General features: G+C 44.3%; 1 protein-coding gene and 1 pseudogene across 1 annotated transcript in view; both read left to right on the forward strand.

Annotated features, from left to right (window-relative positions):
* Window positions 1-12,722, forward strand: part of LOC142194230 (uncharacterized) — a 65,396-nt pseudogene extending 52,674 nt beyond the window's left edge.
* The window catches only part of LOC142196121 (uncharacterized), a 530,658-nt gene continuing 517,839 nt past the window's right edge, over window positions 4,438-17,256 (forward strand). The window contains 1 exon segment of the mRNA XM_075266346.1: window positions 4,438-4,497. The gene's annotated coding sequence lies outside the window, so the exon portion shown is untranslated.

Consider the following 17,256-nt stretch of genomic DNA (forward strand, 5'->3'; position numbering starts at 1 on the left):
GCCCAGGCATGGAGCTTCATGGAGGAACCAGGATTTATTTTATTCCTTTGCTGGATTTATCTATTGGTCTGGAGGGTGAGTGATATATCCTCTTATATTACATCTGGAGATCTGTTATATATGCATATGATGATGCGCGGAATAAATGTCTGATGACAATTGTATTGTTAGTGTTTGGCCTGTGAGTTCTCTCATATTTATCAGGGTACTTGAAGTATATTGATACAATTTATATACATTGAATGCATTTATTTTTGTTATGCATTGGATATGCCTACTTGAGGTGGATGTATTGTATATAAAACCATATACATATATATATATGTTTACGCCGTGTTTATGTCTATCTTTGCATTTTGGGGTTGCTGCGGTTAGTTGTGTTTGATGGGTGGGGCTATTTGTTGCTATATATGTGTCCTCACATTTGTTGTAGAACATGCTATGAGTAAGGGACTTACATCAACTCCTGTCCCGAAACGCATCAGCTTTTCAACATGTTCCTACCTTCTTTAACCACTTCCGGACCGCCCATATACTATATACGTCCAGGAAGTGGTTGCCTAATTCTGACAGGACGTACCGGTATGTCCAGTAAGAACACAGTAGCTGCACGGAGATCGTGCAGCTACTGAAGCTAGGAGCCGGCTGTAACTTCAGCCGGAGCTCCCAGAGAGATGGTAGGGAAGATTTATTACCTCCCCTGCCATCTTGATTGTTGTGTATACAGCGCTCAATGAGCGCTGCATACACCGCTATGGACGCTGCCATGATTCAGCCGCCCTCCTACAGGACCCAGATCAGCTCTGTATACTGTATATACAGGCGTGCAGGAGGCTGTATTCCTCCTGCAACTGAGGCTAAATGTACCAGCTCCAGTTATAGGAGAAATCAGCCTTCAATACAAAAAAAAGTGCTCAGATGTCCCCAAAGGTCTCTTATCACCTTATGGGGACACAATCTGAAAAAATAAAATGAAAATATAATAAAAAAGTTTTTAAAAAAAATGTAAATAAAATAATTAAAAAAAATAATACGCTAATAAAACGCCGTTATTAAAGGTTATAGCCCCACCCATACCCAACACCATACAAAATAAAAATTACCATAACGGAGAGGAAAAACAATTTTATAAAGTTTTTCAGTGACACTTTGTGTTATTAAATAAAAAATAATAATAAATTGAAAACCAAACACAATTTCCCTTCTATTATGTTTATATTTTCTCGGATATAAAAAAAATTAAAACACATTTGAAAATAAAAACAACATGAAAATAAAGCCCTATGTGTCCCCGAAAAAAAGACGCAAAAATTAGTTGACTGAGACATACGAGAAAAATGTTACAGCCCTCAAAACCGCACATACAAAATAAACCTAAAATGTGTCTGGTCCTGGACCACAAATTGGCCGGTTCTGAAGTGGTTAATGGTGATGTAATATCCATCTTTTTTATGTATTGAAGTAAAAGTCGTGTTTTAGATAATTGGTGGCATGCGGGAATTTTTTCTTGGATTTTTCTATTTTTTTTTAACTCCTTCACGGTCGGGGGTTTCCGTGCAGCCACACTCATCTTAAACTGTGAATTTATGACAAGTTGAGCGATTTCTCTTTTTGGTAGAGAGATTGGAAGGTCCGTTCACCTCTTCCCAGTGTTCTTCTAACTAACAGAAAAGACTTCAAAGAATGTAGAAGTAGAGAGAAATAAAGATTGCCATCATCACCCTGAAGTCGAATTATTGGTAAAGCATTAGTTGGGTGGAGAATAAGTGGAAAAGCCTAATCCCCTGTCTTACCAAGGAGGAGCGGGAAGAAGCTCTGGGGTCATGTGTGCGTATATCAAGTGATTAACAAGCTTATACAGCTCTTCATCATTCCCCAATGTTGTCTTCCTCTCAATGTCATTGATACCAGGCCCCAGATTATTGTCCATCTCATATGCTCATGGTGATTTGTCCCGACTTTTTAGTTGCTCTTATTACCTTGGATGATGACAGTACAGAAATGTGTTTACTGGGCCCCCTTGACGAGGAGAGGTGGCAACGCCCTTCTCGTACTCTACATGAAACCCTATACCTTGTATGTAAGGCCATTACCATCAGGTGGATGGAAAGGTGACCCCTTTCTATACCCCAGTGGTGAACCATGGTCAATGCTGGTGTTCTGCATAATCAAATCGTATATAAGAACAGAGGTTTCCCTAAAAAAAAATTTCACCAGGTGTGGAACAATGGTGTCCTTCACCCCTTTCTCTATACATCATGTGTTACTGTGACGTTGAGCCTTTTGATAATTTGCTACTTCTACCGTAGCTTTGGTAAAAAGGCTGGAGGCCGATGATATTCCAAAGGGTTGGACGACAAATCGGACAGAGGAATTGATTTTAGGGTCTCCATCTTGAAACATTTGTATACAATAAAGTTGTTTAGAAATTTCAAATTCATTATAATTCTGAAAGAACAATTTGATTTGCTTACAAGGAAGCGATGGAGGTAATGACTAAGACTCCTTTTTGTTGGTGGAGCCGAAGCAATAGCCCCTAGTTGGAGTAATTTGGCATCGCCCTCCTCCATTATCTTCTGCAAGAGAGAGGACTGGGGTCTGGTGAGAATAAATCAGTGACGTGGAAGGCTACAAATTATATTTTGTAGCCATTAGAGATGAGCGACGTTTTCAGAAATTTTATTTGGCCGCTTCTCCGGATTTCCCAAAAAGATTAGATTCTATCTGAATTAATTTGCGCTGATAAGGTTAAGAACCATCTATTTCCGGGCTGCAGAGGTCCTGTATACTGGGGTAGGACACTGTGACTTGCAATAACACACATGGAGCGTCTGCTGTGGTTGTGTGAAACAATACAATGATTCAGTGACTATGACACGCACATGACAGGCGTCACTCCTAGAACCGCTGCGCACCTCACTTATTTGGCCATATAACTCAAATATGAACTCAGCCATACAGGTCGATGTAAGTACAGGTAGTCCTCGACTTACGACGTTGATCCGTTCTTACGTGGCGTCGTAAACCGAATTTAGACGTAAATCGGAAACATACAATACGACGACGCGTAGGAACGGATCAACGTGATTTAGTGAGCAGCGGCTCGGAACGGAGCAAGACTGTACCATATACAGCACAGTATAGTCTTCCTCGGTTCCGAGCTGCTGCAGACTAAATCACGTACTGTACAGGGAGAGCTGGCAGCTTGCGTTGATGTGGCAGCTGACTTTTTCTCATAGGAATGCATTGGCCAGCGTTGATTGGCCAGTGTACAGTATTCAGCCAATCAACGCTGGCCAGGAGGCGGAGTCTAATATTGGACCACAATGGAGACTTCTGTGGTCCGATCTTAGACTCCGGATGGTCCAGGGTGTAACATTATCCAGTGCCATGAACTCAAGGAATGGATGGCGCACATACAGATGTCACCCATGAGCCGCCAGTGCTTCCTTGGCCCTTTTCATTAAATGGAGAGGAGCCACAAAATTGGGCAGGAATAGGACCTGTGCTATATTTTTTGGCCCGGACAAGTGCCCATAGTTACAGTCATGTGTACCACAGTGCGCTATCCAGGAAAAACACGGCTAGCAGACTGATCTCAGCTACAGGCGTCTACAAGAGACCTTAGAGGGATTTTTTTTGTAATTATTTTTTTTGGCTTATACTTAAGATATGTCATCAATATAAGATTCGTGGGGGATTTATAGGCAGCCCCCTCACAGATCAGCTGCACGGTGCCTGCACTACACACCAGTGATTCACAACCTGCTCAAGCCAAACACTCCCTCATGAAATAAGTTCCAACCAAATACCCAGAAAGGACACCATGGAGTCCGTCATGTGACAGGTCCTGCTCCAAATATCAAGGGGTGAAGGAAACCTGGTGCACACAGCACCACTGGCAGGCGCACCCGAAAAGTGCTGAGAGTCTCCCGTCTTCTGACCAGCTTTATACTCAGTACATAGATAAGAAGCCGAATAGGAAACACAGACTAACAAATGTCCCAGTTATCGGTTATACAGTCCCATGTAAGACCCCCCTCCTGTATACAGTATTATGTAACACCCCCCTCCCTTCTCCTGTATACAGTCCTATGTAAGACCCCCTCCCTTCTCCTGTATACAGTCCCATGTAAGACCCCCCCCCTTCTCCTGTATACAGTCCTATATAAGCCCTGTCCTCCTGTATACAGTCCTATGTAAGACCCCCTCCCTTCTCCTGTATACAGTCCCATGTAAGACCCCCCCCCCCCTTCTCCTGTATACAGTCCTATATAAGCCCTCTCCTCCTGTATAAAGACCCCTCCCTCCTGTCTGAGCTTTCGGTTCCAGGGCCCCGCCCCTTCCGGTGAGATGCCGGGTCACATGACTAGTGATGAGGAGGACGTGTGTGAGGTAGAGAGGCCCCGCCCCTTCCGGTGACACGCCGGGTCACATGACTAGTGATGAGGAGGACGTGTGTGAGGTAGAGAGTGTCCTGCCCTGAAGAGTGAGGGGGTAAGTGAGGAGAGGAGGTGACCGGGAGCCCCGACACAATATGGGGGAGACCTGGGGGGAGAGAGAGGGAGGACTACAACTCCCAGCAGGCTGCACATTACTTCTAGGCTCAGGACATGGATTATTATTAGTGTGAATTACGTCCTGTCGCTTCTTCTTCTTTCTCAGATTTTTCTCTTTCTCATTAACCCCTTCCTGGCGCAGTATTTTCGGTCTCCCCCCCGTCACCTCTCTTCTCTCTTCTCCCTCCTGTTGATCCCATTTCCTATACATGCTGGTATACATGAGTCCCCCTTTGACAACAATAACAAAGGATTAAGTCCCGCCCTTCCTATTTCCGGTCGAAGATCTCTTTCCGGTTTTGAGAGTTTGCCATGTCTAGCAGGGGTATAGGCATACTGTTTCGTGGTTACGACGAGCCTGCTGCAGAACCTCATTTGCTAAATGCTATACAGTATATATATTCATTTGCCGAATGCTATATATATGTATAGCATTCGGCAAATGAACACTGATTCTGCAGCAGGCACGTCCTTGCTACGGGCAGGCAAGAGTTTTTCTCATTGGAATGAATAGTCCGATGTTAGACTCCGCCTCCTCAGACGAGCCTCTGGCAGAACCAGCGTTGATTGGCCAAATCACTGGCAACTGGCCAATCAACGCTGGTCTATTCATTTCAATGAGAAAAAGTCAACTGGTAACAGCATACGTACCTGCTCGTAGCAAGGACGAGCCTGCTACACAATCAGCCTTCATTTGCCGAATGCTATACACTGTATAGCATTCAGAAAATGAGGTTCTGCAGCAGGCTCGTCGTAACCCGAGGACCATACCCTGAAGTACATACCCAGCCCTGGTTAATTCACTAAGGAACAGGAAGTCTTCTTGCCGCCCTTCCATTGCGCATGTGCCAACCGGAAGTTCGCAGGGGGACTCATGTATTCCCTACAATGTTCCGGATAATATCGCCGCCGCGCCGGGATCTGACCGCTTCTGTCCTTACGGCGCCCACCGTGTGGTAAATACGAGACATGACCAGTTCTCGGTCTCAGGACGAGCTCGCTGATAAGAATTCTTATAGTTTTTTATGTTTTTTTAGCTTTTGATAATCTTCGGTGTAACGTGACGTCTCTCGGTCGGGCCGTATTCACACACTTCTGACTTCTCTACAAGGCAAGAGGGGAAAAAAGAAGCAAAAAAATAAATAGATTTTGATATTTTTGCTTTTTGTCCCTTGTTGGGGTGTGTTCACATGGAGTTTTGTGGATTTTGCCGTGGACTCCGCCTGTAATAAAGATTCCCATTCACGTCATTGCTTGTTTTCCTCGCGCTAGCGCTCCTATATTGCGGTGGATTCCGCTTCTGAGTCAGCGGCTCGAGCCGCGCTCCTGTATAGGCCCATTCATTCATCTCCGCCGTGTGAACTGGCCCTTAGGGTGCTCAGTGTATGGGATTCCCTTCGAGGGATTGAACCTGAGATCAGGAGCTCGCTGATACCTTAGACTACAATACTTCTAGGCTGCAGTTTCTGGTGAAATGGCCGACAGACAAAACAGCCAGTGAAGAATACTATGAAAGTAAATATGTAACAGGACGATCATTGTCCCTATTATATATCCTGTAAGTCCCCTCCATTGTATACTTGGAGTAGTTATCTATCATTCCCAGATGGGACCTTACCCTCGTCCTCCTTGTTCTCCCTCAGGTTCCTCAGATACAAGACGATGGTCCTCTCCATCAGTGACCCACCAGGGATGGCCGAGACCAGAAACCACATGTCTACCAGGATATTAGAGCTGGCCCTGGAGATCATCTCCTTGATCACTGGAGAGGTGAGAGTCTCACATGACATCACTCTTTTTTTATTTATTTTTTTCAACTGTAATCTTTATTAAAATTTATTATACAGGCATACAAACAATGGCCAAAAACAAGGCCACAACGGAGAGTGACCATAAACTAGTAAATCAATAAAATTAGAGGCATAACAGATAAAACAGCGGGATAGGGGGAACAATCAAAACGGAGGGAGGGGGTGGAGGGAGGTCAGAGATTCTGTAAGGCGCAGTAGCATCCCATGGGGCCCAAGCTGCAGTATAGGTCGCCAGCGTCTTATGTCAAGTATTCTACATCCTGGATGTTTTTGACAGGTCTCACTTCCAGTGCAAGGCTATGAGAGATTTAGCTGATGTGCAGAGACATAGGAAGTGCTTAGATGACTTTTACCCATCTGTCTTGGAGGGCGATGAACAGGTCTAGCAGAATTGGGAGTATAAAGAGGGCGTCAGCTATAGCCTTGACTTTCTCCAAGTAACCACGTATCAATGGGCCATCCCCGAATATATGAAACAGTGAGCCTATGGAGGAGTTACATCTCCAGCAGGTGGATGTGATCGTAGGACTCAGGGAATGAATACGGGCCGGGGGATGGTACCAGTGCATGAGGATCTTGTATTGCACTTACCTAAAGGTCACACATGTAGAAGATTTAGAAGCCCGGGACGATATAATCTGCCACCGTGCTTGCTGGAAAGATCGCCCCTTCCCAGGGTTCCTTCCATCTAAACATATATTTATGTACCAGGCAGGGACACCCCTCAGCAGAAGCTGATAACTGTCAGAGATAAGGCCTTTAATAGAGGTGCCAGACCTACCCAAAGGCAGTTGAGGTGGAGACCGTAAGAGACCCGAACTTGGAAAGCATGAACTTGAGTCTATTGGAACCACTCGGCTTGAGGGAGGTCCAGAGCGGAGATAAAATGATCAAAGGGCCTGAGCTCCAACATGAGAGGATCAACCATATGTCTAAAGAGGCCCTCTCTGATACAAGGACGTACTATGGAAGCCGACAATATCCCTGGGAGAAGTGGCTTATACAAGAAGGAGATCATGGACGAGTTCTGTGATGTTACGGGGAAAGCAAGAAGACCAGATGACCCCGGCAAAGCTACGCAGCAGCTGTACCGTTCAGTAAGGAGTATTAATGGGAAGGGTCTTTTAGTCTTAGAGGGATTTACTCTGTATCCCAACAGTTGACTGGACTCATAGAGGATTTTCACGAGGGTGGGTAGAGAAGTGTGGGGATGGATCATAATGCCCTTAATATCGGGGTGAGGATGAATACATGCTGCTAACGGATCAATACAGAGGAGACAAAAATCAGAGTGGAGAGTAGGCAGCCCTGCCCGGTGTCATTTCTAATGGGGAAGGTGCCAGAAGAGGAGCGAGGAAGTTTCACCGCAGTGGAGGAGGTGGAATATAGCAATCAAATCTCCTCGAAAGCTAAAGGCCTCAAGGGAAGCTATTATGAATGACCAGTCAATGCGCCTTCTCCACGTCGAGGCTAAGAAGGAGGGCGGGGATGGAAGAATAATTGGCTACCTCTATCAGGCCCACAGTCCTGGTGTTGTCTCCACCCTGGGAATGAAGCTCACCTGGTCCTTGTGGAGAAGAGGAGCCACACGTTCAGTCATGTAGCCAGGAGTTTCGTGAGTAATCTGTGTTTAGTAGGGTAATAGGTCTATAGCTTGAACACTCCTGGGGGTCCTTGTTAGGTTTGGGGACTGACATGAGGTGGGAGCACACCATCATCTTGGGGATAGGAAAATCCCTCAAAAAAGAGTTAAACAGTCGCTGCACATGGAGAAGGAGGTTGGCCTGGATAGTTGTATAATAGACATTAAGTGAACCCCTCTGGTATCGGGGTTATACTGTTCGGTAGGAACTTCAGGACCCCCCCTCCCACTATCTAGTCTTGTGTGACGGGAGCATTAAGGGAGGTCAGGGCTTCGGCAGGAGGGAGGACAAGTTACAAGATGCTAATCAAAATCCTGTGTGCTCTGCGCCGAGGTCCGCCAGGAGGGAGGTTATATAGTTCAGTGTAGTAGTCACAGAAAGCTGCAGCAAGAGCATCAAGATGGTGCTGTGGGTTATCCTTAGCGTTGCGGAGATAGCATAAGAGTTTCAGAGGGTCTTACCAAGGAGAGTATGTGCCTTATTGCCACATTTGTAATAGCGTCTACGGGTGTGCAAGAGAAGGCATTGTGCGCTAAGTCACATAGATCAGCCATAGCTGCTAGCATTTGGCGAAGCAACGACGGGGAGGGGAATCCTCTCTAGCTTAGATGAGATAAGGGGATAAAGAGGGTATAGATCAGGACCTATGTACCAGGGTGGTCCATGTCAGAGAAGAGGATAGCGGTGGTGAAACACTGCGCGCCGCAGGAGGCTGGACCACAGTCCAGTCAAGATCGCCACCTCGATGTGACTGGCACAGAGGAGACAGACTGCAGGCTCAGGAACTACACAATGGTGGATTGGGTGACCCGGTCCCTTTTCTTGAGTAAGCACTTATCCATTCCACCGAATACCGTGGCTGGCAGGGCTAGATGCAGTGGTGCAAGGATAGAGCTCTGGGAATGTGCGTCCTAACATATCAAGCTGTAGGCCATGTCCTCATCAATCTTATCTCTAGGAACAAACCAGGGAAATGACTGGACAGGTGAAGGATTCTTAGACTCTCTGTAGTGACCTGTAGTGTCTCACCATACACAGGATTACACAGTAGTGAAGAAGTCGTCTGGTGAGTGTGTGACACCCCGTGTGTCAGGAGGATGGAGCAGGACCCCGAGCCCCATCACCGAGCCTCCACCTCATTCACTGAGACATGAGCAGAAGATCCTAGAACTTACCAGCAGGATCACTGAGCTGCTGAGCGGAGAGGTGAGCGCTGCTGGGAATGCTGGGACATTATACAAGAACACCAAGGGAGGGCTCTGGGGATGACGGTATCATTGTGTTGTCAGGTTCCTATAAGGTGTCAGGATGTCACTGTCTATTTCTCCATGGAGGAGTGGGAGTACTTAGAAGGACACAAGGATCTGTACAAGGAGGCCATGATGGAGGATCAGCAGCCCCTCACATCAGCAGGTAAGAGGAGACCTTCCTGATAGAGGAGACCAGGTATGAGGGTCACCTAGACTCCCCCATCATCTGCTCATCACATATAGACAATGTATTCAGTCACTGTGTATATTTCCTATAGATGGATCCAGTTGGAGAAATCCACCAGAGAGATGTCCCAGTCCTCCATATTTCCAGGATTGTAAAGAGGAAATCGAGAATGTCCCACTGGATCCTCAGGTAGATGAATCTGAGATTTCTAAAATTTCTGCAAAAATAGTTTGTGGTTCCATAATAGATTGTAGTGAACTTCCACCTGTTTGGACATCTACTTGGTAGTTGATCTTCAGTGTAGATAAATGTCTAGTGCAGCAGAGTTAATGTAAATCATCTCTGTAGAGTATTATGGGTGTGTTGTTGGCTCGATGATCGCCCTCAGCTCCGCTTGAGGAGAACTCTATTGACTTCTGGCTTCCTTCATTCAAATCCGTTCAGCCGTTTTTGAGTGATTGAATAACAAACATCCAATCTTTCACATTTATACTATTAGTGGGATTGCTGTGCCCATGTGGGTTCAAAATGTACTGTGTATATGGCTCTATGAACGGAAAAATAACTGTTATGGGGTTTGGAAGGGGTGGGAAAAATGAAAAACAAAAAATGACTGGAGGGAAGGGGTTAAAAAAATTTTAAAAAAATATAAAACATGACAAAAACTATGTAAGTTTGGAGTCGCTGCAATCCGAACTACCTGTAGGATATAGGTAAGATGTCAGATTGGTTGCATAGTGAAAATCCTTAAGAAAATGCTTTTTTTTTTCTAAACTCCCATTCTGAAATTGTTTGTATCTTCTGATCTGTCCTGCAAAAAAATAAGCTGTCATGGAAGGCGCGGAGAGTTATAAATAACAATGCCTATGGTGGGACTATATGTCCTGATAACGTAAATCTATAGATTTCTTGAAGTTGAAAGTAAGAAAGTCCCAAACCCAGCAGTGGTCCAGGGCACAGATGTCCAATCTAGGATAGACTACGATCCTGTCTGATCGCCACATCAGGTCCTTCAGGTGCTTTTAGGGCAAATTGCATTCATGGCTTCTTGGTGGGTTTTCACTTTCACCTGCATATAAGAGAATCTCAGGATCTTCTTCTTTTTCTCATGTTGGATCTTTCCAGGAACGTGAAGACAGTAGAACGACGAGTGGACTGGAGATCCCCATATCAGTGTCAGAGACTGGTAAGAGCCTTTCATCCATCTTGTGTTTTCTTCTTCCCTTATACATTACAGACTGAGCTTACATAAATCCGTCTCCCTGCTTTCCAATGGAGGAGATGTATACGGCACAGATACCTGCTGAGCTTTCTCTGGTTTTCTCCTCCAGTTAGTCAGATCAGTTAATATCCATATAGTTTTACTAGAAGGCTCAGAGGAAGATTATTGGAGATTTTATGTCAATGTGATTTTATTATATAGTCCATAAGAGAAAGATGAAAAACTGGGCACTCACCACATGAAGCATTCGATAAAAAATCCAGTCTTTATTTCAAATATCCATATAAAAATTCGGGAGGAGGCATGCCTGAAAGGAACGAGCCTCCTCCTGAATTTGTGGACAGGACTAGAAAATCTGTCCTATGGTGTATATCTGTACAGGCCGTGCGTATGATTTGGCTGGATATCTCCTCACCATTGTGGTTGTACTTAGTTCCTATCATAGCTCATAGTACAGGGATATTCTTAGCCCAGCTCTTATCTGGTGTCTATAGTGAAACATGTTTTGCTAACTGTATGAATATTATTTTCTTCTCCAGTTAAACGTGAGATGAGTGACTGCCATGGACATCCCATGTTGTTTCTCTGTCGTGAAGGAGAAGATGATTCACCACAAACATGCCAAGAAACAATCGGGCAAAACAAGTCTAGTCTTTCTAGCAACATGAAGATTCGTAGACCTCTTCAGCCATTCACATGTACAGAATGTGGGAAATCTTATATTAGTAACTTTGCTCTTGTTGAGCATCAGAAAACTCACATAAGGACAAATCCGTTTTCATGCTCAGAATGCGGAAAAATTTTCAGCAGCAGATCAAGTCTGTACAGCCATTGGAGAATTCACACAGGAGAGAAACCTTTTTCATGCTCAGAATGTGGGAAATGTTTTAGGCAGAAATCACATCTGGATAATCACAAGAGAGTTCACACGGGGGAGAAGCCTTTTTCATGCTCGGAATGTGGGGAAAGTTTTAGGCGGAAATCGAATCTGGATACACATTGGAGAATTCACACAGGGGAGAAGCCATTTTCATGCTCGGAATGTGGGAAAAGTTTTCGATGGAGATCAGATCTAGATGCCCATTGGAGTGTTCACACGGGGGAGAAGCCGTTCTCATGCTCAGAATGTGGGAAAAGTTTTAGGCAGAAATCAGGTTTGGATACACATTGGAGAGTTCACACAGGGGAGAGGCCATTTTCCTGCTTAGAATGTGGGAAATGTTTTCGGCAAAAATCGGGTCTAGACAACCATTGGAAAGTTCACACGGGGGAGAAGCCGTTTTCATGCTCAGAATGTGGGAAATGTTTTAGGCAGAAATCAGAGCTGGATACGCATTGGAGATTTCACACAGGGGAGCAGCCGTTTTCATGTTCAGAATGTGGGAAATGTTTTAGAATTAAATATCATCTCAAGTACCACCAAAAAACTCACACAGGGGAGAAGCCATTTTCATGCTCAGAATGTGGGAAATGTTTTAGGCAGAAATCAGGTCTCTATGAACATCGGAGAGTTCACACAGGGGAGAAGCCATTCTCATGCTCAGAATGTGGGAAATGTTTTACAGGTAAATCGAGTCTAGACAACCATTGGAGAGTTCACACAGGAGAGAAGACCTTTTCATGCTCCGAATGTGGAAAACTTTTTAGCAACAAATCAAGTCTGGATGAACATTGGAGAGTTCACACCGGGGAGAAGCCATTTTCATGCTCAGAATGTGGAAAATGTTTTAGTAAGAAATCAGGTCTGGACAACCATTGGAGAGTTCACACAGGAGAGAAGCCATATTCATGTTCAGAATGTGGGAAATGTTTTAGCAGCAAATCAAGCCTGGAGAGCCATTTGAGAATTCACACTGGGGAGAAGCCATATTCATGCTCAGACTGTGGGAAATGTTTTAGGCAGAAATCAGAACTGAATACACATCGAAGAATTCACACAGGAGAGAAGCCATTTTCATGTCCAGATTGTGGGAAATGTTTTAGTAGGAAATCGAGTCTGGACAGCCATTGCAGAATTCACATAGGGTAGAAGCCATTTTCATATTCTTAATGTGTGAAGTGCTTTAGAGAGAAATTAACTCTTGTGAAACATTGAGCATTCTTACCAGGAGTCATCATTTTAATGTTCTTAAAGTGTGAAGATATCGTAGAACATTTAAGCGTGTGTTTACACGGCTGTTAAACACCGCCATGGTGAGTGATGCAGATAGAGCAGTCTCCATTTACATTTGTCTCTATTGACTCTAATGTAAAAAAAATCATGATGGAATCTTTCTTTTATTTACCTTACAGTGAAAGTCAATGGTGGCGACTCGATTGGAAATTTAAAAAAAAATAAAATTGTAGGGGGCTTAACTAGCTGTGGACCTGAGCAGATGTCCACCAAGCTCCTGCAAGTTGCCTCAAATAATATAGGTTACCCGGTGTCCACCTTATTATCCTTTCACTGTGCCACCTTTGCTGTGCCTTTTCCTCATGTCAAGATCCCGGCCTCCCCTGCAACCAAATATAAGGATCAGAGGCATGCCAGAGTCGATGACAGCATTACAAGATACAGTCTCCAACCTGTTTAAGGCATTACCTCTTCAAGTTGATCCCACCTCATTGTGATTAGATCGCATTTATAGAGCTCTTGGATGTCTCCAAAATCCTAATGTTTCCAGGGATGTACTCCTTAAATTACATTATCCTGAACTATGAGACCACTTTCTGCCTGTATACGAGAATCTCCACCTCTGGCAGGCATGGCATTTTCCTTTCAACTAAACAGTCCAGTCATGTTAATGTGACCACCACCTACTTTTCACGTCAACGTTAAATAACCAATGGCAGAAGGCGCGTGTCATCAGCCATCTGGGTGCACTCATCATTGTGGAAGACACGGTGGATCAACACAAGTATGCATCTACCCTTGCGGACCATGTTCACCCCTACATGCGAATTGTTTTTCCTCAGGATGATGGCATCTACCAGCAGGACAACGCGACGTGTCATAAAGCTTGCAGTGTACGTGCGTGGTTCAAGGAGCACCAGGATGAGTTTACCGTACTCCCTTGGCCAGCAAATTCTCCGGACTTGAACCCAATCGAGAATCTGTGGGACCTCGGTCGGGTTGATCGCACCATGGATGCCCAATCGCGTAACCTAGCACAGCTGGCCACGGCACTGGAGTCGGCATGGCTGAACATCCCAGGGATCATCATCACAACATCCCCTCTCTTCCTGCACGTCTCGCAGCGGTCCGCTCTGCCAAAGGGGGTTATTCTGGATTTTGACAGGTGGCCACATTAATGTGACTGGACTGTGTAAATGCTGATCTGGCACCAACCACACTTGATAGATGTAGGGTTATATGTCCACTTACCTTCACACTCCAGAAAGCACAGAATCACTACTGCTGGGGATTTCCATTCCACATTGCTTGTACGCTCAACAACAAGGACTATTAAAAGAAGAACTCCCAAGTAGAGAGTCCACAATGTATTTGGCAGTCCCCTCAGTTGCTACATGAGATATATATTGACTTTTATACCACTCTATTGAGTAACTCTCAGGCATAGACAATATGTTTATATATATCTATAGTCACCTGTAGTGCCTTACTCCGTAATCCTATACACCAAACTGTTCCGTGTGTAGCTACCTCCCCAGTTGTTTGCTATATATGCTTTAAGCTATTAAATTTACAGTATGTCCTGACATTGACCATTTACTCTTCCCTCTCCTTATTAAGGTTTAGCCATAGCAATATATACAGTCCTATGAAAAAGTTTGGGCACCCCTATTAATCTTAATCATTTTTAGTTCTAAATATTTTGGTGTTTGCAGCAGCCATTTCAATTTGATATATCTAATAACTGATGGACACAGTAATATTTCAGGATTGAAATGAGGTTTATTGTACTAACAGAAAATGTGCAATATGCATTAAACCAAAATTTGACCGGTGCAAAAGTATGGGCACCTCAACAGAAAAGTGACATTAATATTTAGTAGATCCTCCTTTTGCAAAGATAACAGCCTCTAGTCGCTTCCTGTAGCTTTTAATCAGTTCCTGGATCCTGGATGAAGGTATTTTGGACCATTCCTCTTTACAAAACAATTCAAGATCAGTTAAGTTAGATGGTCGCCGAGCATGGACAGCCCGCTTCAAATCATCCCACAGATGTTCAATGATATTCAGGTCTGGGGACTGGGATGGCCATTCCAGAACATTGTCATTGTTCCTCTGCATGAATGCCTGAGTTGATTTGGAGCGGTGTTTTGGATCATTGTCTTGCTGAAATATCCATCCCCGGCGTAACTTCAACTTCGTCACTGATTCTTGAACATTATTCTCAAGAATCTGCTGATACTGAGTGGAATCCATGCGACCCTCAACTTTAACAAGATTCCCGGTGTCGGCATTGGCCACACAGCCCCAAAGCATGATGGAACCCCCACCAAATTTTACAGTGGGTAGCAAGTGTTTTTCTTGGAATGCTGTTTTTTTTTGGACACCTTTTTGTATGACCAAACAACTCAATCTTTGCTTCATCAGTCCACAGGACCTTCTTCCAAAATGAAGCTGGCTTGTCCAAATGTGCTTTTGCATACCTCAGGCGACTCTGTTTGTGGCATGCTTGCAGAAACGGCTTCCTTCTCATCACTCTCCCATACAGCTTCTCCTTGTGCAAAGTGTGCTGTATTGTTGACCGATGCACAGTGACACCATCTGCAGCAAGATGATGCTGCAGCTCTTTGGAGGTGGTCTAAGGATTGTCCTGGACTGTTCTCACCATTCTTCTTCTCTGCCTTTCTGATATTTTTCTTGGCCTGCCACTTCTGGGCTTAACAAGAACTGTCCCTGTGGTCTTCCATTTCCTTACTATGTTCCTCACAGTGGAAACTGACAGGTTAAATCTCTCAGACAACGTTTTGTATCCTTCCCCTGAACAACTATGTTGAACAATCTTTGTTTTCAGATCATTTGAGAGCGGGCTGTCCATGCTCGGCGACCATCAAACTTAACTGAACCTGAATTGTTTTGTAAAGAGGAATGGTCCAAAATACCTTCATTCAGGATCCAGGAACTGATTAAAAGCTACAGGAAGCGACTAGAGGCTGTTATCTTTGCAAAAGGAGGATGTACTAAATATTAATGTCACTTTTCTGTTGAGGTGCCCATACTTTTGCACCGGTCAAATTTTGGTTTAATGCATATTGCGCATTTTCTGTTAGTACAATAAACCTCATTTCAATCCTGAAATATTACTGTGTCCATCAGTTATTAGATATATCAAATTGAAATGGCTGCTGCAAACACCAAAATATTTAGAACTAAAAATGATTAAGATTAATAGGGGGGCCCAAACTTTTTCATAGGACTGTACCATGTTCCCCCGTCATAGGTGATGGAGGGTTTGTTGCATGCCTCTCCACCCAGTACTGGGCGATGGGCGTCAGTTCCCCACGATAGCATCATAAAACATTTCTACGACTTCCTGATGCATTAACAGAGTTTTTCAAGCATAACAAAGTCTCGGATACTAACTCAGCTATTAATTGTGTTGCCCAAAAAACTACCATTAGGAGTGTCATTAAAGTGGAAGCCACTCCAATAAAGAGGGAACGAACCAAAGTGCTGTTGGACTTTAAAAATCATCGAAAAATCACATTGTATAAATTTTATAAATTTGTTTGCATTTTGCATAGAGAAATAAGTATTTGATCCCCTACCAACAATTAAGAATTCTGGCTCCTACAGATCGGTTAGACGCTCCTGTCTAAACTAAAATATATAGAAAATATTATCCACCCCTAATCTTTATAAGTACCATATTGTTGGTAGATTGTCACAAATATGTTCCAAGCATAAAACTATAGATTGTTCGCAGTGCGTATCCTCAGAAGCGGCCCTGGTGACACCAGCTTCACTTTTTTTTTTTGTTCTGTACATTCTCTGGAGGACTTCTCATGGCAGAGGCATATTCCAGATTCAGGCTTCTTAATGATTTCCTTCACGGCTAGCGAGTGGTCACCAAAGTGTATTTTACTTTTACTTCTCTACTATCTGAGGACTTCGGAACATACGAGATGTTGCACTTTTGGCAAACACAAACTCCTCTCACGACTGGCTACTAATTTTGAGAATCTTTCTGTACAGAGCTGCAGATAGACGTTCACTTTTCCTTCATATATAGTGAGTTGGATGCCCCTCCCCCCCCCCCACCCCACGTACCACTAAATTGGACTTTATGACAGCCTGGGAGACCAAGCTGGGGACCACAAAGGCCTTAGCTCGATGGCAGGATTATTGAGCTAGCAGAAGTATTTGTCAAGTCCCACTCTTGGAATCTTCTTTATAGATATAACCTAGGACAGTGATGGCGAACCTATGGCACGCGTGCCAGAGAGGGCACGCAGAGCCCTACATGCTGGCACGCGTGCGGTCGCCCGGATCGCTCACCAACAGGGAATCCTGTACAGGATTCCCCGTTGATAAGCGATCACTGCCTTCAGTTGTATGTGCAAATGCACATACAGCTGAAAGCTGTCAGGGTAGGCCGCGGATCGCGTGACCGCGGCCTACACTGGCTGCAGAG

This window comes from Leptodactylus fuscus, chromosome 2, assembly GCF_031893055.1.
Source record: "Leptodactylus fuscus isolate aLepFus1 chromosome 2, aLepFus1.hap2, whole genome shotgun sequence".
NCBI lineage: Eukaryota > Metazoa > Chordata > Amphibia > Anura > Leptodactylidae > Leptodactylus > Leptodactylus fuscus.